The sequence below is a fragment of the Eptatretus burgeri genome, chromosome 6, assembly GCF_056783735.1.
Source record: "Eptatretus burgeri isolate ZD-2024b chromosome 6, Ebu_testis_v1, whole genome shotgun sequence".
Taxonomy (NCBI): domain Eukaryota; kingdom Metazoa; phylum Chordata; class Myxini; order Myxiniformes; family Myxinidae; genus Eptatretus; species Eptatretus burgeri.
In genome coordinates, this window is record NC_140966.1 from 86,133,698 (window position 1) to 86,154,029 (window position 20,332).

At 47.9% G+C, this 20,332-nt stretch overlaps 1 protein-coding gene across 10 annotated transcripts in view; it reads left to right on the forward strand.

Moving 5' to 3' along the window:
- Positions 1-20,332, forward strand: part of LOC147025248 (A disintegrin and metalloproteinase with thrombospondin motifs 6-like) — a 416,527-nt gene that overhangs the window by 213,917 nt on the left and 182,278 nt on the right. The gene's annotated exons all lie outside the window — the stretch shown is intronic.

Genomic DNA, 20,332 nt, shown 5'->3' on the forward strand with positions numbered 1-20,332 from the left:
AGTAAAAACTCATTTAAAAGTCGAACATAATTTTAGGGATGGGAACTTTGAATGGATCAAACTCTTTTGTCTCCAAATATTCCTGAAAATAATTTCGCCTTCAAGAGTTCCACATACTGTGTTGATTTGTCCACTGTGTCCAAATGTCATCGAACTATAATTCGAGAAGTGTCTATTTGTTAATTTGTGTTTGTTTTACTTCGATGCACTCCTGAATTGTTGGACCGAATGAGTTAAAAACTGGTGGTTGTATTTGGGGTACACACGTGAAGGTTTCAGGTGTTAAATATTTTCAGTGTTGGGGGCTTAGCATTGGGGGAGGACCCCAATTCTCTCTTTAAATATGTATGACAGAGCATCACTCACAATGGAAGGGGGTATAACAAATCATATGAAGAGATGACAATTCTGAGAGAATTAACGTCCATAATTCTGGGGGAATTTACCCATCCATGAGGACAGGTTATTATGAGGACTTACCCATCCATGAGGACAGGTTATTCACTAGTCCTTGTGATTCATTTAAAAGTATAACTTTGGCTTGTGTCCAAATTTCCTTGCCTTGTATGTAATATATGTACAAGCTCATCCATAAGTCGAAAAACATGGTAAGGACATGCTTTCCAAACATTTATATGGCAGATAAATATTTTCCTCGTTAGTGTCTAACCAATTTGACCCCATCGGTGAGGGTGCCTCCCAGAAATTTGGATGAGCCTCTTGTATTTTATTGCGAAAATAGAGAAATGGAATTGTTTGACAGGGTGAGAATCTATTTTATAAAAGGAGCCATGTCTGTCTTGTTTGTTTGTCTGTTTCTGTCGTGTTATAACTTGAGAACGGAATAACGGATTTCAATAACTCGAACTACAGTAAATTCAAGGAACTCCCACGAAGGTTTGTGATAAAGAAAAAAAAGATTTTTTTTCTTGGGTACGTTGGGCACACATGGCGAAACTGCAAATGCCAACTTGCGACGCTAGTTATCCCCGCACGCCCAGGAATCCTTTTTCTTCTTGCCCTATTGATTAGCCATCACAGCAAAGATTGGTATTTCCCTCAGCAAAGTGACGGGTCTCATATTCTACTGTTCCCTAAACGTTTAACCTGTCCTCTCCCAAAACTGTTCTAAATCATTTCTGTCCGTTTCCCAGCATGACTTTTTAAAATCCAAATATTGGGAAGTCGATCGAGTCGAAAAAAAAAAAAATTCGAAAAATTTTTTTTCGATAAAATTTTTTTTTCGCTCTTCCCTTATTTGTTGGTCGTGGTGTCGGTCTGTCCGTGTGTGCGTTTGTCGGGAGTTTTTGACCCCCTTGCAGTTCGATTTTGATGAAATTTGGGTGGTAGGACCAGTTTATGACCTCGTTGTGCCGTATTGGTACTGGATGCTAACGACCCTTTGGTTGCCGAGCAACGGGACTTTGAAATTTTTTTTAAATCATAAAAAAATTATTTTTTCGAAAATCAAAAATCGGGCCACGAGCGACTGTGGGAGGTACATTCAGCCATATTGTCAAAAATTTCCAGCCGGATCCAATGAAAACTGTCGGAGAAGATAGACTTTGAATGAACCCTGGTCAAAAACAAAAAAAAACGAAGTTCGTTATATCTCAGAGACTGAGTCAGATATACATGAAACTGGTATGGTAAGTTCATGGTATGTCCTAGTTATGTCTGAGAAAGAACCGTTGCTATGGACCCCTCCGTTGCCTAGCAATGGCCGAAAAACCTCTAAATGTGGGTGTATTTTAACGAAAAAACAATCTGCAGCATTAACCCTTGAAGCTGGAATCATGAATTTTCTTGTGCTTAGGCCTAAGTCACATTTGCCACGGTGGCCGTGGGGTCTCCAAAATCTACGGCCACAAGCAATTATACGGCGGCCGCAGTATTTCCACAGTCACACAATGTAGCAGTCACATATGTTTTTATTTTTCCGGTAGCCGCACGGTGTATTTAGAAATTGTGGAGACCGAAAACGTGGTGGTGCCGTACGGTCTTTGATTTGATGTCGCACGGTGACCTTAGGGCGTCACTGCGGCGGCCATAGAATTTTCAAGGCAGACGCAAGGTAGCCTCAACGTGACTGCAAGGCGACCGCAGGGGGGGGGGGCTAAGGCGAACTTACGGCCAGACGGACGGAAACAAGTGGGTATATATACCAGTTCTTTTTTTACTGAAATAAAAATATAACAGTTTGGAATATAGGAGTACGTGGTGCCCCCAGAATCCGAATTGAATTCGTTCCAGGAGGCTGTTCGGATTGCAAAAAGTTTGATTCCAAAACTATTTTCCCAATAAGAAATAATGGAGTGAATTCATCTGTTCCTGGACCCCAATAAAACCCACTTTCAAGACACTTTCAACTGAAATTCCCCATGCTTAAGGTAAAATAAGATGAGTAAATGACCTTCGGTGGTGGTGTATTGTATGTAAACTGGTACAATCACCAATCCAAAGGTTCACACAGGCTCGAGCTCCGGCCTGGGTTCCGATCGCTCACGCACTCTGCGAGTGCTGCCCCCAGGGCAGCTCATCAACATGATGCCCCCGGAACCACAATCACTTTCATCAAACGCATTGGGCTGACGTAATCATGGATATTCCAAATTACAACCGTTTTTTCTGTGAAATTAAATCCTTGCCCAACAGTCCGTCACACCACGTGATCGGATTGCTTTTTTGTTATTAATTAAAACACAAGATGAGTAAAAAAAAATGATAAAACCACAAATCAAGGTGAAAACATGAGGTAAAGTAGCGATCGACACACGAGAGATGCTTTCACGAGGACTTCCACCGACGAACTGAATGAACAAAATGTGAAGATGCACGTCGAACAGGTGGGGGAGACACGTGAACAAACATGAATGCTACGTTGTGTTCGGTTTTTTTTAAATGTATTCGGTTTTCAGGGCAAAATTAATTTTTCATTAATAAGAGATTACGGCAGCCGCACGAATAACGCAAGCCCACCGTACGCCCTACGTACGGTCGATGTGGAACACAACTACGTCACAACTACGGCATGTCGAATTGCTACGGCCAACGAAGAAATGAAAAAAGTTATGACTCCGCGTTATAATTCCACGGCGACCTCTACGGCCTGTAAAAGATAGCCAAACGGCGTAGGGCCATCCTGAGGCCACCGCAGAAACTCTGCGGCGGCCGCACGTTTCTGTCAATTCAATCAGAGGGTGTACGGCCGCCGTATCCTCGCCGTAGAGCAAATGTGACTTAGGCCTAAATCCTCAGGTCATTCCCCATCGAACGGGGCCATCGCGTCAGGTTCTATTGGGTAGTCGACTACCCATGTCCGCCTACCGGCTTGTTTTATTTTTTGTCATTTAGCTTTTCCATGAGTCCAAATATTTTTTCAAAGATATGGCCACCAGTTATTAATCAAATTGATGTTTGAATTATAATTTGTATGTTTGAACTTCATAAACATGAAAGGATGATCAAATCCTTCTATAACTTTGAATTCAATCACAAGTTGGTAACACTAGCGCAGACTTTGATTGGCTGAATGGCTTCGTGTATTGAAGTTCCTTGGAAGGGAACATATTAATATATTATTAGCTTATCTGGAGTTAGAATTCCAAATAAGGTATCGTCATTGTTCACTGCCTGGTGTTGGCATAATGGTTAGGGTGGTGGGCTTGGGATCCTCGGGTCCTGAGTTCAAATCCCACTTTGCTGTTGAATTAATACCAGGTGGGGTTGACACAGCCTGTCATCCTTCTGGGGTTGGCAAAATGAGTACCAGCTTACTGGTATGCTGTGTCGGAGTGGCGACCCATCCAGAATTGTGTCCAATAGCCTCGGAGACTGCTTCGGCAGCACCAATGCTCTGCACAGAGTATGGTCCCAATGGATGGATGGATTGTGAACTGTGCGTCCATCCTTCTCCTATTCCAATTTCTCCAGCCAATCCGCTGGGCCAATCCAGCTGAAACTTGGCAGCAGTGTTCTGCTCCTGACTGGTAATGGGGATTGCAAAACTCGTTCTGGTCACGTGACTTTAAGTTTATTGTCAGGTCAGGCCAGAGTAGATCTGTGACTTGCTTTAAGTTGATTGTCAGGTCAGGCCAGAGTAGATCTGATCTGTGACAGGTACCATGTAAACCTATACTAACCTGTTTCATTGTCTGGTTGTTGGCAACTAAACCGTCTCCCCCACCAGGTTTCCTGGTGAGGAGGGAGTATGGATATGCACACCCAGCAGAATTAAAAACAAAACCTGTCAAAGGGTGGAGGAGCTCCTTGTGAGCCAACACCATCCAAATGTAGTGCCTAACTGTGTCTGAGGATGTCCTCCTGCAGTTGGGTTACTTTTTTCGGAGGTTGGTGGCAGGATTTGCACTCTGGCCACCGCAAAACCCTTAACTCTGCAAAACACAAGAACAAAAACAAAGAAAATTGAAAACCCACTCCATGGGAGTACCTGTAGTGTCGCTGCCCTTCACAGAGCAGCTCACCTGATGACGGGATTGGGGCAAAGCCTTTGGGACCCCCACTCGTTCATGATAGAAGGAAAAACCACGGGGTAACCTTCCCAGGTCAGATTGTGGTGGTGTGTGTCAGGGTGGTGCTGAGGTGTCGTCCACCAGAAAGCGGTCTCCTTGGGTTCATCTGAGGTGGTCCCTTTGGGTGGGTGCCTGGAATGTCCTACCCAAAGAGAGGATGATCATTTGTCTCTGTTATCATCAAAGCTCAAGCATTTGAACATCGGTATTGCAGCACTCTGAAGTTCGGAGACCATATAGTGGCGAGATCATGGCAGGTGTATACAGCTACTATTGGTTTGGTCACTCTGATGGTTACCATGCCCAAGGAGTTGCTGCAGCTGTGTCCAATAAGCTGACTCCAATGATAATTGATGTAACACCGATCAACGAGCGTATTATAAAACTAAGGATTCGTCACTCCTTGGGAGTCGTTTCCCTCATCTCTGTATATGCTTCGACTGAGGTGAGTGATCTCACTGTGAAAGATGCATTCTATGCCACACTCGAGTCTGTGGTTGATCAGTGCCACAGGCAATATACTCTTCAAGTAATGGGGGTTTCAATGCATCGACAGGTTCAGAAGAATACGAAGTTCCTTGACTTTGCAAGAAGTCATGAACTTCGGGTGGCTGGTTCATCGTTTCAGCAAGCACAGCCTCATCTCTGGATTTGGTATTCCAACGTTGGTGGTGTGGCGAAGGAGATTGATGATGTGCTCATTGGTGGTTGCTGGAGGGTGATCCAGAACTGCAGGGTCCACCAGAGTGCTCACTTCCTCAATACTGACCACAGGCTTGTTCTAGCAATTCTGAAATTGCAGATTAAATCTGGGACAATGGTACCATCCTAGCCTGGGCTGGATGTTGGCAAGCTCAAGGAGGAGAGGGTAGCTGAGGAGTTTGCGAACAGGCTGAGTGAGGATTTGGGGTGTCTGGGTGCTTTCGGTAATCCTGAAGAGTTGTGGAGTGCCTTCAAGACCACCATCCTTGATGTTGCCGGGGGATGTCTTGAAACTCACCAGACGGCGAAGAAGAATTTTGTCTCTCAAGGTACACTGGATACCATTGACCCGAGTCACAGGGCCAGGCTTAATAGCAGAGTTGAGCTGTTCAGGGAGTTGAGGCGTAAAACTGTACTTGTGCTGAGGGGAGACAAGGAAGCCTGTGGGTGGACAGTGTGCGAGGAATCTGTGAGGGGGTAGAGAATCACCTGTGGTCAAGTGATTCTCGTCCTTACAGGAGAATTCGTGCATTACGTTCCTCCAAGCCCGTCCCTCGTTGTACTGTAGTTGGAGCGGAGGGTGGTGGGCTCTTGACATGGGAGTGAAGGACAAGTGAACAAGTGAATGCACGAGAGCAGTGCTTCGCTGCATCCACTTTCCCCCGGTACTCCAGGGGCATCTGTCTGGCCATCCCCCAAGCAGATGCCAGGCCCATCCCCATCTCCTTGATATGCTGATCAACCTGCTGCAATCACGAGGCACGTGGTCGGCCCATTGGCCTCCCCCACTCACGAGGCTCCCTCACTGAGAGAATCTGGTGAGCAGGTTCAGCGTCAGGAAAACGAGCCACGTGTCCATACAGCCACAGCTGATGCTCACAGATTATGCAGGTAACAATTCTCATTTTAGTCTCAGCAACTGCTTCTTGGACACAAAATCCGACCAGTGATAGCCAAGGATTCACTGAAAAGACCTGGTACCAAAGGAATTAAGTCTCCATCTCATATCCCTGGTTAGAGTCCAAGTCTCACATCTGAAGAACAAGACTGGAAGGACCAAGGACTTGAAGACTGGGGCTTTTGTCCGCCTGCATAGGTACCGACAGTGCCACACCCCACTGTCAGTGATCCAGTGAATCCATGACTCCCCAGGCCTGACCCAGATGTCTATTGGCCTCTGGCTCTCATCCAGCAGAGACATGAATATCACTGACAAGGTACGTGAATCTCTCTGAGACTTCAACATCCTCACCACAAACAGGTACAGACAAGATAGTTGCATCCAAGATGTCATTGAAAGCCTGGATCTTAGTTATGACCCAGAAACCTGTAATCCCAGCGGCTCCAAATCCTCATTCAGCACTTCGAGGGCCCCCAAAAGGATCTCCAGAGTCTCCGCAAAGATGACTGCATCATCTGCGAATTGAAATTCAGAGATCTTGACATACCCAAACGGCGTGCCGCAACTTGATCTCTCTGACATCCTCCCCAGAATCCAATCCTTACAAGCGCTGAATAGTGTGGGGGCCAGTACACTTCTTCTTCTTCCTCTTTCGGCTTGCTCCCGTTAGGGGTCGCCACAGCGGATCAACCGTCTCCATTTCGCTCTATCCTCCACATCTTCCATTGACATTCCAACCACCCGCATGTCCGCCCTCACCGTATCCATGAACCTCTTCTTTGGCCTTCCTCTTCTCCTCCTGCCTGGCGGCTCCATCTTCAACATCCTTCTCCCGATATACTCTGCTTCCCTCCTGTGCACATGTCCAAACCATCTCAATCTCGCCTCTCTCACTGTCTCCAAACCGTCCTACCTGTGCTGTCCCTCTAATATACTCATTTCTTTCCTATCCATCCTCGTCACTCCCAACGAGAATCGCAGCATCTTTAACTCTGCCACCTCCAGCTCCGCTTCCTGTCTTTTTGTTAGCGCCACCGCCTCCAAACCATACAACATAGCTGGTCTCACTACCGTCTTATATACTTTCCCCTTCATTCTTGCAGCCACCCTTCTGTCACAAATCACTCCTGCAACTCTTCTCCACCCACTCCATCCTGCCTGCACTCTCTTTTTCACTTCTCTCCCACACTCTCCGTTACTTTGGACAGTTGATCCCAAGTATTTAAACCAATCCACCTTCCCCACCTCAACTCCTTGCAACCGCACCATACCACCACCCTCCCTCTCATTTACGCACATGTACTCCGTCTTACTCCTACTGACTATCATTCCCCTTTTCTCCAGTGCGTACCTTCACCTCTCAAGGCTCGCCTCAGCCTGCTCCCTACTCTCCCTACAGATCATGATGTCATCCGCGAACATCATAGTCCATGGAGACTCCAGTCTGATCTCGTCTGTCAACCTGTCCATCACCATTGCAAACAGGAAAGGGCTCAGAGTCGATCCTTGGTGCAATCCCACTTTTACCTTAAACCGGTCCGTCATTCCTACTGCACACCTCACCGCTGTCACACTGTCCTCATACATATCCTGCACGATCCTCACATACTTCTCCACCACTCCCGACTTCCTCATACAATGCCACAACTCCTCTCTTGGCACCCTATCATAAGCTTTCTCTAAATCCACAAACACACAATGTAACTCCTTCTGGCCTTCCCTATACTTCTCCATCAACATTCTCAAAGCAAACATTGCATCAGTGGTGCTCTTTCCTGGCATAAACCCATATTGCTGCTCACAGATCGTCACCTCTCCTCTCAACCTAGCTTCCACTACTCTTTCCCACAACTTCATGGTGTGGCTTAACAACGTTATCCCTCTGTAATTTCCACAGCTCTGCACATCACCCTTATTCTTGAAAATCGGAACCAGTACACTTAATCTCCACTCCTCCGGCATCCTCTCACTTTCCAAGACTTTATTAAACAATCTGGTTAACAACCCCACTGCCATCTCTCCTAAGCACTTCCATGCCTCCACTGGTATACCATCTGGGCCAACCGCCTTTCCACTTTTCATCTTCTTCATAGCAGTCCTCACTTCATCCTTACTGATCCACCCCACTTCCAGATTCACTATCTCTCTCTCTCTCTCTCTCTCTCTCTCTCTCTCTCTCTCTCTCTCTCTCTCTCTCTCTCTCTCTGTCTCTCTCTCTCTATCTCTCTCTCTCTCTCTCTCTCTCTCTCTCTCTCTCTCTCTCTCTCTCTCTCTCCCTCTCTCTCTCCCTCTCTCTCTCTCTCTCTCTCTCTCTCTCTCTCTCTCTCTCTCTCTGTCTCTCTCTCTCTCTCTCTCTCTCTCTCTCTCTCTCTCTCTCTCTCTCTCTCTCTCTCTCTCTGTGTGTCTCTGTCTCTGTCTCTGTCTCTGTCTCTGTCTCTGTCTCTGTCTCTGTCTCTGTCTCTGTCTCTGTCTCTGTCTATGTCTCTCTCTCTATCTCTCTGTCTCTGTCTCTCTCTCTCTCTCTCTCTCTCTCTCTCTCTCTCTCTCTCTCTCTCTCTTCTTTCTCTCTCTCTTCTCTGTCTCTGTCTCTGTCTCTCTCTCTGTCTCATTTTCTTCATTCATCAGCTCCTCAAAGTACTCCATCCACCTTCTCAACACACTCTCCTCACTCGTCAGCACATTCCCATTTGCGTCCTTTATCACCCTAACCTGCAGCACATCCTTCCCAGCTCGGTCCCTCTGTCTTGCCAATCGGTATAAATCCTTTTCCCCTTCTTTTGTATCCAACTTCTCATACAGCTCGTCATATGCCTTTTCCTTAGCCTTTGCCACCTCTCTTTTTGCCTTTCGCCGCCACTCCTTGTACTCCTGCCTACTTTCTTCATCTCTCTGACTATCCCACTTCTTTTTCGCCAACCCCTTCTTCCTTATACTTTCCTGTACTTCCTCATTCCACCACCAAGTCTCCTTATCTTCCTTCCTCTGTCCAGATGTCACACCAAGTACCTTCCGAGCTATCTCCCTCACAACTTCTGCTGTCGTTGCCCAATCATCCCACCCATCTTTACCACCATCCAACGCCTGTCTCACCTCCTCCCTAAATTTCACGCAACAGTCTTCCTCCTTCAGCTTCCACCATCTGGTCCTTGGTTCAGCCCTCACTCTCTTCCTCAACCTCACCTCTAGAGTCATCCTACAGACCACCAATCGATGCTGTCGAGCTACATTCTCCCCTGCCACCACCGTACAGTCACTAATCTCTTTCAGGTTGCATCTCCTGCTTAAGATGTAATCCACCTGTGTGCACTTTCCTCCACTCTTGTATGTCACCCTGTGTTCCTCTTCCTTCTTGAAATACATATTTACCACTGCCATTTCCATTCTTTTTGCAAACTCTACCACCATTTGCCCTTCCACATTTCTCTTGTTGAGACCATACCTACCCATCACCTCCTCATTCTCTTTATTCCCTTCCCCAACATGCCCATTGAAATCTGCTCCAATCACCACTCTTTCATCCTTGGATACACTCTCCACCACTTCATCTAACTCACTCCAGAAATCTTCTTTATATTCCATCTCACACCCCATATGTGGGGCATATGCTCTGATGACATTCATCATCACCCCTTCAATTTCCAACTTCACACTCATCACTCGGTCAGACACTCTCCTCACCTCCAATACCCTCTTGACATAATCTTCCTTCAGGATTACCCCGACACCATTTCTCCTCCCATCCACACCATGGTAGAACAGTTTGAAACCACCTCCAATGCTCCTAGCCTTACTCCCCATCCACTTGGTCTCTTGTACACACAGTATGTCCACCTTTCTTCTCTCCATCATATCAGCCAACTCTCGCCCTTTGCCAGTCATCGTCCCAACATTCAGAATTCCAACTTTCACCTCCACACTTCTACCCTTCCCCCTCTCCCACTGCCTCCGGACTCGCCTTCCCCGTCTCCTTCTCCTCCTTCGCCCAGCAGTAGCACAATTTCCACTGGTACCCTGCTGACCACCGGTACCGGTGGCGGTCGTTGGTAACCTGGGCCTCGACCGATCCGGTATGGAAATTCGTTTTGTTGTCCGCATAATGATTTGGCATAGGTTTTTACGCCGGATGCCCTTCCTGACGCAACCCTGGTCGCCTCTTACGACACACAGGGATATGGTACACCTATTCTAACCGGGGCATACACCGGGACCAGTACAACTGGTACTCATTTCGCCGACCTCGGAAGGATGGCAGGCTGAGTCAACCCCCTGGTGTTTTCGACTTGGTTTATATATACATATATATATATATATATATATATATACATATACATATATATGTATATATACACACATATACACATTATATATATATATATATATGTATATATATATATATATGTATATATATATATATATATATGTATATATATATATATATATATATATATATATACATATATATATATATATATATATATATATACATACATATATATATAAATTCAGTGTCCCAACGGGGCTTGAACTCAGGACCTTTTGGATCCCAAGCCACTGCCCTAACCACTGCGCCAACACCAGGCATTGTGGGGGCCAGTACACATCCCTGATGAACTCCAGTAACACCTGGAAAAAAAGTTGGAGATGGCATCTCCACATCTCACAGCACTCTCAGTTCCAGTGTGTAGTTCAGACATAAGGTTGAACAGTTTTGGCAGCACACCACGAAGACTAAGAATCCTCCAGAGGGCATCCCGATTCACTGAATCAAATGCTTTGTGGAGATCAACATGGGCTGCAGGAGCCCCTGCCGAAAATCACGTCTGCGTTCAGTGAGGAACCAAAGGGCAAGGATTCGGCGATGACTCGTTGACCGGTGCAATCGTTGAACTCTATGGTGTAAAGCTTCACTGCTCTGGGTGCTGGTGCTCAAGCAGATGGTGGTGAACCTGATCAAGAATTATCTGAGCAAAGACCATGCCCGGCACTGAGAGCAGTGTCACCTCTCAGTAGTTGTTGCAGTCCTGGCGATCACACTTCCCTTTGCAGAGAGGGGCAATAAGTATACCGGGAGCCCACGGGGCTTAGCTCAACCGAAGAGGGGAACAATTGCCGTCCTCATGGTAAGATGCCGATGATATTCTCACCTCAGAACTCTGCGTCTACCAGGACACTGCTGCTGGGTTGACATTCTGTGGTCAATATCCGTATCACATAATCGGCGCTAGCTCAACCTGGCAGCGGAACGGCCCCAAGTAGGTTTCTGATATTATTCGTATAGCTGGTAAGACGGTATAAACAATGACAGACGATTTTGCCGCTGGAATACCAGTGACAGACGCTAATTAGATGCCACAAAAATCACGCAAGCTCAATCGAACAGCGGAACGGCTAAAACCAACGCAGAATGGTAGTACCACGTCCCCCGAGTACCAAAGGAGCACTGACAGACAACTTGGTCACTGGGCCCCCAGGACAGACGCTCGCTAGTTCGGGTTCCCTTTGGTTGCGCTAGCTCAACCGAACAGAGGAACGGCTAAAACCAACACAGAATGGTAGTACCAGGTCCCCTGAGTACAAAAGGAGCACTGACAGACAACTGGTCAACTTCTGCTTCTCGCTCAAAAACCTCCTCGTCCTCATCTGTCAAAATAGATTCTGCAATGCCTTCGATTGTACCTTCTGATGATAATTTCGAACTGGTCGAAGATGATTATTCAATATGCTCTGGTGACAACTGGGAAAGTTTTTTTCTGCACGAAGTACAAAGTCTGTCATGTTTTTTTCACCTTTGAAGAAAATTTCATCAACATATCATTTGACACATTGCGAAGATCTTTTCGTTGTTTCGTTTTATGGCAGCTGAACGGATCACAACAGTATTTTCGGAACTCCTTTCGATTTTCAGTCGCCATGCTTACTGCAAAATATGCAAAAACTGAGATTATCCCATTTATAACTTAATTCGATGATTGTTATACTATACAAAAAATGTACACTTAAAAATCAAGACACAATAGGCAGAATAATTTTTCACAAATGATGCAATATATATATATATATATATATATATATATATATATATATATATATATATATATATGTATATATATATATATGTATGTGTATATATATATATGTATGTGTATATATATATATATATGTATGTGTATATATATATATATATATATATATGTATATATATATATATATGTTTGTCTATATATATATATATATACAAGTATGCGTCTATATATATATATATATATGTATGTGTATATATATATATGTATGTGTATATATATATATATGTATGTGTGTATATATATATATGTATGTGTGTATATATATGTATATATGTATATATATATATGTATATATATGTATATATATATATATATATATATATATATATATATATATATTGTTGCGGATTCGCGCCCGCCGGCGTACGAACGGCTACGTAACTCGAATCGCGGCACGTCGCCCACCGGACGGACAATCCCGTCGTGACCCTCCCGGACTAACGCCGGGAACTAGTCACGGGTGGACCTTTCGGCCTCACCACGATCGTGCCAATCGGCCCCCCGCGTGGGATAGGGTTGCTCGCCAAATTCGACCTACCTAAGTACCCACACGGAGGGTAGACCGCGCGATCGCACCTCGCCGCAGGTCGACTTCGGACACGGGCCACTTTAAGCGACCCGTTCCGTACTATCGGGATAACCGAGCGGTGTTATCGTCGGCCTCGACGGTTTGATTAATTATCGGGCGTTTTAGCCCACGACCAACCCTTTACGTGAAGTAAGATGGAGATTCAATAGAGGAAAGGACGAAGCGAAACGGGAAAACAGTTCAACATAAAGCACATTTATTTCGCGATGAACGGAAAGCACACATATACAATTACACCAAAAGCAAATGTAAAAGAAGAAGAAACACACAACAATAATGCACAAAAAGCAAATGCAACAATGCAGATCTAACCGACTACCGAGCACACGGCAACACTTATACAGTTTTACTTCACAGACGGCGCTGACAACACATATACCCAAAGCAAAAGAAAAGGAACACCCTCAAGGATGAGGGGGGTAGGCGGGCCTGGGGCCGAGACCGCGTCGGGCCTACCCGTCTGGTGATGAGCCGCAAAATGGCGCTGGCGCCCCGACTCCTCGGGCCTCGCTGGGACTGCCTGGTATGGGGTGGGAACGGGGTCCCCTTCTCGCACTATCTCAGCGCGGGGGGAAACAGGAGGGGGTTGTTGATGCTCGGGGGGGGGGTGGATATCTCCCTGTCTCGGGTCTCGCGATGAGCGTCTCCACCACGACCTCGGTCGCGCCGCCGGCCTCTCCCTCCGCAGCTCCCCGACTCCGACACAAGCACCCCCTCGACCGCCTTCGCCGCCGCCACCTCTCCACAGCTCCGTCCAACCGCCCTCTCCGTCTCTTCTCTTGACTCGTCCCAACTCTTCACTGGCTCCGAACTCTTCACTCTCTCCCCTCCGAACTGAACTGTTTGGCGAGCGCGGCCCCTTATATGCCCGGTGGCCTCGCTCCTTCACCTTCGACCCTTTACCTCCGACACTTCACCTCTAACTGGCTCCCCATTGGACCGAGGAAAAGTGGGCGTGAATGCTTTTTGATCCATGAATTTGCATATAGCGACCACACTCCAACACCCCTGGAGGCGGGGCCAAATCGCCCCGCGCTCGCCGATAGGACGGAACAGAAGTGGGCGTGAGTCGTTTTTGATCCGTTTTCTTCGGAAAGGCTGTGATGTTTCTGCACACGCTGCTCGGTGCGCGCCCTGCACGAGTCCAGTATCGGTGCCCACAAGTGGCGCGGGAATGGTGGTGATGCGATGGTTGCGAGGGCGAGTTGTGACGGTAAAGGTCGTGGCTGTTGTTGTGAAGCGGCGTTGCGGTTGGTGGTTGTTGTGTGATGGCTGTTGAGACGTGGTTGGTGGTGGTAGTAATGGCAGCTGGTCCAAAATAAAGATAGTAAAAGAAAAACGGCTATCCTGAGGGGTTGCAGCCCGAATGAATGACATTTATTCCCGCCAAACAACGGGTTTGGGCCTAACTACACATATACTTACAGAGATATCTCACCTAAGGGACCTGAATGGTGGTTTGCGAATTTCGTCAACCACAACACTACCCCCTCCCCTTTTTACAGACTCGTCCCGAGTCGTCAAATTTTCGTGTGCCATCATGTGTAGTTTTCCCCTAGTACATTTTACCTACGGATCCCTGAGTGCGACATTCATGGTATTCGTGTCCCCAAAATAAATAACCTGAGGGCTGCGTAACTACCTAAACAAACTCACTCACACGGACGACTTAAATAAAATTGCCGGCGCTAGGACAGACATGCCGGGGGCGCACTCATATTTACAGTACATCTTAACCTTAACTTACAAATTTTACACTAAACCATGGCCCAGGATCAATGAACTCTGCAAAAAGAAAGCAGTTAGCAGGGAGCCAGGCTGCCCGCATGCAGTCTCTGGCTCAAACAATGCAGGTGACGGGGAACGTGGCCGGCTGCTCACTCGCAGTCCAAGGCCTTCCCTTTTTAACTGAACGCAATGAACCACAACGGTGCATGGGCTGCACAAACACAGTCTCCGTGCCAGCTCAAGTGGCACACGCAAGGAGCACAACCAATGGATGGATGAATGGATGAATGCAAACACGGCGCACGGGCCGCCACTGCAGGCCCGTGTTGTAGCTGCCAACAGGGCAGTTCTCGCAGCTTGCCAACTGTTGCTTTCTGATCCTGGCGCACATGGCAATGAACAGGGGGGGCAAAGCAAAAATTGAACGGGGCTGGTGAACAGGGGCAGTGGGCATGGCATGGCAAAGGTGGTCAGGCAAACACAGCCCGCAGAAGAAGGCCGCTGCAGGCAAACACAGCCGGCAGACGAACTGGCCGGCACAGGCCTTGCAGAAAACAGCTGCAGACGATCCGGCCGGCACAGGCCTTGCAGCACAGCAGCTGCAGACGATCCAGCCGGCACAGGCCTTGCAGCAAAACAACAGCTGCCGATGAAGTGGGCCGGCCTTTGCCTTGCAGCAACGCAGCCAGCAGATGAAGCTGGCCAGCCTTTGCCATTCAGTGGAGGTTGGTGGAGGGAGTGCGGTGGTGCTGGCCACTCGGAAGGCGGGCTCGGACCTACTCTACGGTCTCCTTCCCAACCTATCGCCTTTGCCTGTCATTGTCTATACCCACTCCCTTAATTTGTCAAACCCCAATTTAGCCCCAACTTATATTTATTTATTTATTTATTTATTTATTTATTTTTACTTCCCCACTATAAATCGTCCCCTAACCCCCTTTATCGTCTTTGTTCGGCTAACCTATCCTGTCACCTGGCCTACTCCCAACCCCTACGTTCCCTTCCCGGAGGAGAACAAGGGAGAGCTAGCGTCCTGTGTCGAGGCCCAACGAAGCCTCAGAATGGCCTCCCCAGACTTCAGCGATCTATAACACAAAGTGGGTCCAGCGGCCCACAACGAGAGCGAGGGGATGGATGGTGCGGAGGGGTACATCTCCTAATCTACCCTAACCATTTAACTGTTAAACTACCCCGGGGCTTTCAACAAGCGCCTCTCGCTTAAACTATTGGTTCTAACAACCCAGATTCCCGTCGCCTCTGTTGGTGTCCTCACAATTTCGGGCCTCGCCCCCCCCAATTTTCTCTCCGTGCCCTCACACGGTCTCATGGCTGGGACACGTGGCTCCCTTTGGCAGGCACGACCCTCTGCCGATTCTCCGACGATGGCACCCCCGGGCACTACACTGCCTCCGAGCCTACCAGCTCCCTAAACACCGGGGAGTGCCCCCCATGGCACCTCCCCTGAAACGCACACGTGGCAGGCTGGCTTCCCAGGCCCCTTTCCGAGTGTCACCCGTGCCCACAACACTGCCCACGCGGCTAATGGCGCCCCGGGCCCCCGCACCAAGCAGGCGCACCCGTGCCCACTACGCTATCCCGGCCCCCCATGGGCCCTTGGCCTACCACGGCCGACTAGCCTGGTGCCCGGGGTACCCACTCAGCGATACTCACCTTTCGCAGCCACGCTCCCAGCCCGTCAACAGGGCTCCTGCACCCCTCCAAACGGGTTTCGAGCCTACACTCCCACCAACACCAAAACGACCTCCATTTTGTAAATTTGACTAACCCCCTAACTCACTTTATACTGACCCTGGGGTCCCTTGGGCGGGAGTCACTCCTCCCCCCAATCACTCATCGCACCATGCATTCCAGACTCGCTCCATACACACAGACCCGCTGGCCTCACTCACTCACCAAGCACATGCTTCCACTTCACTCACCAACTCTTCAACACACTCACCGCTGAACTCTGCCATCCTCCTAACTACATCCCCTAACTAACTCGTGCTCCCACGTCGTCCCTTAAACTATAGCACGTTCCATTTAACCTACGTAGCTAAGCTACATCCCCACGACACATCCAAAGTCTGTCTCTGTCTCCAAAATAATCCCATTAATCAATTTCCTAACCTAAATCTCGCTAACAATCCCTCTAACTAATCCATTCCACGGACTCCATGAGGAGTTACCCCTGCCCCATGAAGTCGGTCTAACTAAGCTAACCCTTCCCCCTAACTCGTTTCCATCCTGTGCCCTGGTCAAGGGGGTCTTCCACCCCTTGCCCAGGAATCCTGTTCACCCGAAAGTGAGGCTTGCTTTTTTTTTTTTTACATGCGCAGCACCAGCGCGGCAACTCACAGCTCGCGCACTTTGCACCTGCCCGTGACGTCATGCAGCTGCACGTGTTCCTCATCCCTCCTTGGACGGTACCATCCGGCAGGGATACCCCTCCTGCCGGATTCCAACCCCACGTGCAGCCATGATGTCACTGTGCGCATAAAAAAAAACACAAGCCCCACATCTCGAGGGGTTCCCCACGCGAACACATGTGCTTTGCCCGTTGGAGCTTAACACACACGATCGCGTGGAGAACCCGTCCGGTCCAAATCCATAATCCTGCCGAAACTTTGTCCGTCCGCGGGATCGGCAAATCCACCGCGTGCGTTTCCGGACCGGGACTTCACTCTCGCAAGCGAGCACGTGGGGGCCTCGTGCGTTGCACAGCACGGACCTCGTGCTCACTGCTGGGTGAACCCGGCACGGTCCCCGAAACAACTACAGCCGCTACTCGGCTTTCTTTCCTCACATGTCGCCGTCGTTGCCATTCGACACACGCACTCCCGCGTGTTACGACGCTCATACACCATTCCATTGAACTCACACCGGGAGACGCGGCTGCATGTTCACACATGCCCACCGACATCTCCCTTACATACCGCTCTCTCACACACACGGTCTCCCTTGCACTCGGCCGTTCACTCACGCATGCCATCTCCCTCGCACACGTGGCTCCACTCACTCGTGCCATTTCCCTCACACAAACCATACTACTCACACACGCGGGGGCACTCACCCGCGGTGCCTCATCCACACACCGTCCCTCACTCACACACGCGGGGGCACTCACCCGCGGTGCCTCACTCATACACCGTGCCTCACTCACACACGCGGGGGCATTCATCCGCGGTGCCTCATCCACACTGGCCGTTTCATCCACACACACGGCCTCTTCCACTTGTGGTGCCCCTTTTACACACGGCATGCTGGGAAGCACGTACTCCGGCACAATCGCCACCACACCACTCACACACGGAGTCGCTTCCACACACGGGGACGCACTCACACCTTGCACCACACACACAGGGACAACCACACTGGGGATTCGTGTCCCCACAAGGGTCTCCGGGGCCTCTATACCCCCCAAGCTCTCCGTGCACCTGTCCACAGCACCCGTCCCCTCAACCTCGCAAAGCACGACCGAACTCACCTGGTCGTGACTCGCCTCAAGGGGGCATACTCCCTCCCCTCGTTCCTGGAGGAGGCCATCCAGCTGCTCGCACCGGGTCTCTACACGCTCCGCCAGCTCACCCTCACTATCCTCCACTACCTCCGTGTGTGTGTGTGTGTACGTCTCTCGCCTTGCCATTATCATGCAGTCTCTCCTCTATTTTTTCTGTCTCCCGTGTCTCTATACATTTATAAGTTTCTGTTGTCCCCTCCTGTCTATTAGTCTCCGCTTCTTTCTGGCGTCTTTCCCTTATCTTTATGTAGGTCAACCTTGCTTTCTCCTTAAGTCGCTCCCGTCCTTCCCTATTTTTCACTCCTTGCTCTTTCACGATCTCCGCGTACCTCATCCTTGCTTTCCGTCTTAATTGTTCTTTTCTCTCTCTCGCAATTCCTTTCACCTCGTCTCTTGTCTCCCGTGTCTCTATACATTTTCTCTCCTTGTTCCTTATTTCTGTCTCTTCCTGGTTCCTTTTTCCTTCCCATCTGAGTCGTTCTTTCTCTCTGAGCCCCATTAGCTGTTCGTTCTCCCTCCGGAGCTCCTCAATCTCCGTTGACTCCAATCTCGCTCTCCGTTTTAGTTGTTCAATTTCACACTCATATAGTTGTTGTTTTCTCTCCCACTGTTCCTCCTGCTCTTTGTTTTCCAATCTCATTGTTTCTTTCAATTGGCTCATTTCCTTCCTGTGTTTCATTCGCTGTTCTCTCACTCCTCTTCCTCGTTTCCTCTCCTGTCCTTCCTTCTCCAGTTTCATGGTTTTCTTCATTTGGTTAATCTCCTTTTTGTGTTTCATTTGCTGCTGTCTCATTACTCTTCCTCGTTTCCTCTCCTGTCTTTCCTTATCCAGTTTCATGGTTTTCTTCATTTGGTTAATCTCCATTTTGTGTTTCATTCGCTGTTCTTTGTCTATCTCCTCGTACTCCAGCCTCAGCTTTTCTTTCAATTGGTCAACCTCTGATTCATGTTCTTTTTGTTTTCTATTCCATTGTTCCTCTCGTTCTTCCCTCTCCAATCTCCTTGTGTCCTTCAATCTCCTGATTTCTCCTTCCTGCTTCATTCTTTGCTCCTTCAACTTCTCCTCGTATTCCAACCTATTTTTTTCCTTTTGTCGTTCAGTTTCAAATTCATACTCTTTCAGTTTTTTATTCCACTGTCTCTCTTGTTCCTCGTTCTGCAATCTCATAGTTTCCTTTAATTGACGGATTTCTTTCTCCTGTCTCATTCCTTGTTCTTTGTATATCCTATTCCACTGTCTTCCTTGTTCCTCATTCTGCAATCTCGTTATTTCTTTCAGTTGGCTGACTTCCTTCTCCTGTCTTATTTGTTCTTCCTTCATTACTCTTTTTTGCATCTCATTCTGCAATCTCGTCGTTTCCTTCAATTGGCTGATTTCCTTCTGTCTCATTCCTTGTTCTTTCAGTACTCTTTCTTGTTCCTCATTCTGTAATCTCGTTATTTCTTTCAGTTGGCTGACTTCCTTTTCCTGTCTGATTCGTTCTTCCATCATTACTCTTTCTTGCATCTCATTCTTTAATCTGGCCTTCGCTTCCAGCTGTTCGATCTGTACAGTGTGGTTTCTTAACGTTTCATTTTCCGTTGTCGTTCTTTCTTCTCTCACCATCCTCAACTCGTTTTGTAATTCCCTCTCTTTGTTTTGGTGTTTCTGTAAATCAGAGGCTTTCTTTTCCAATTCCTTTCTCAATTTGCGTGCTTCTTCACTCATTTCATCTCTTCTTTCCACCGCTTCCCTCCTCAATTCGTCCCTTTTTTTACTGTATTCATTTAGTTTTTTCTGCCATTCCTTTCCCATTCTAATCTCCCCTTCCAGGATTTCTCTTTTAAACTGGCTTGTCCTTACCTCTCGCTTCAGTAGTTCCAATTCCCCATCTTGTTTGCGTTTTTCCTTTTCGAGCTTTGTTTTCCTTTCTCCTTCCTCCCTCAATTCTCCCTGCAGTTCTTCGAACTGTTCTGACTTTTCCAGCAATTCCTCCGCCCTTTCCTCGAGCTGTCTCTCTCCTCTTTTTATCTTCCATTCTAGGCTTTCTCTTTCCTGATTGCCTGTTCTTATCTCTTCCTTCAATTGTTCCAACTCCCCATCGTGTTCACATTTTTTCTCCTCCAACTGTATTTCCCTCACTCTCTCCTCCAGTTCTTTGAACCGCCTTGCTTGCTCCAATAATTTTTCCATTAATTGTTTTACTTCCAAGTCGTGCTCCTTTTGTTTCTTTTCGAGCTCGGTTTTCCATTCTTCCTCCCATTGTTTCCTTTCCTGGGAGATACCAATCTGCTGTT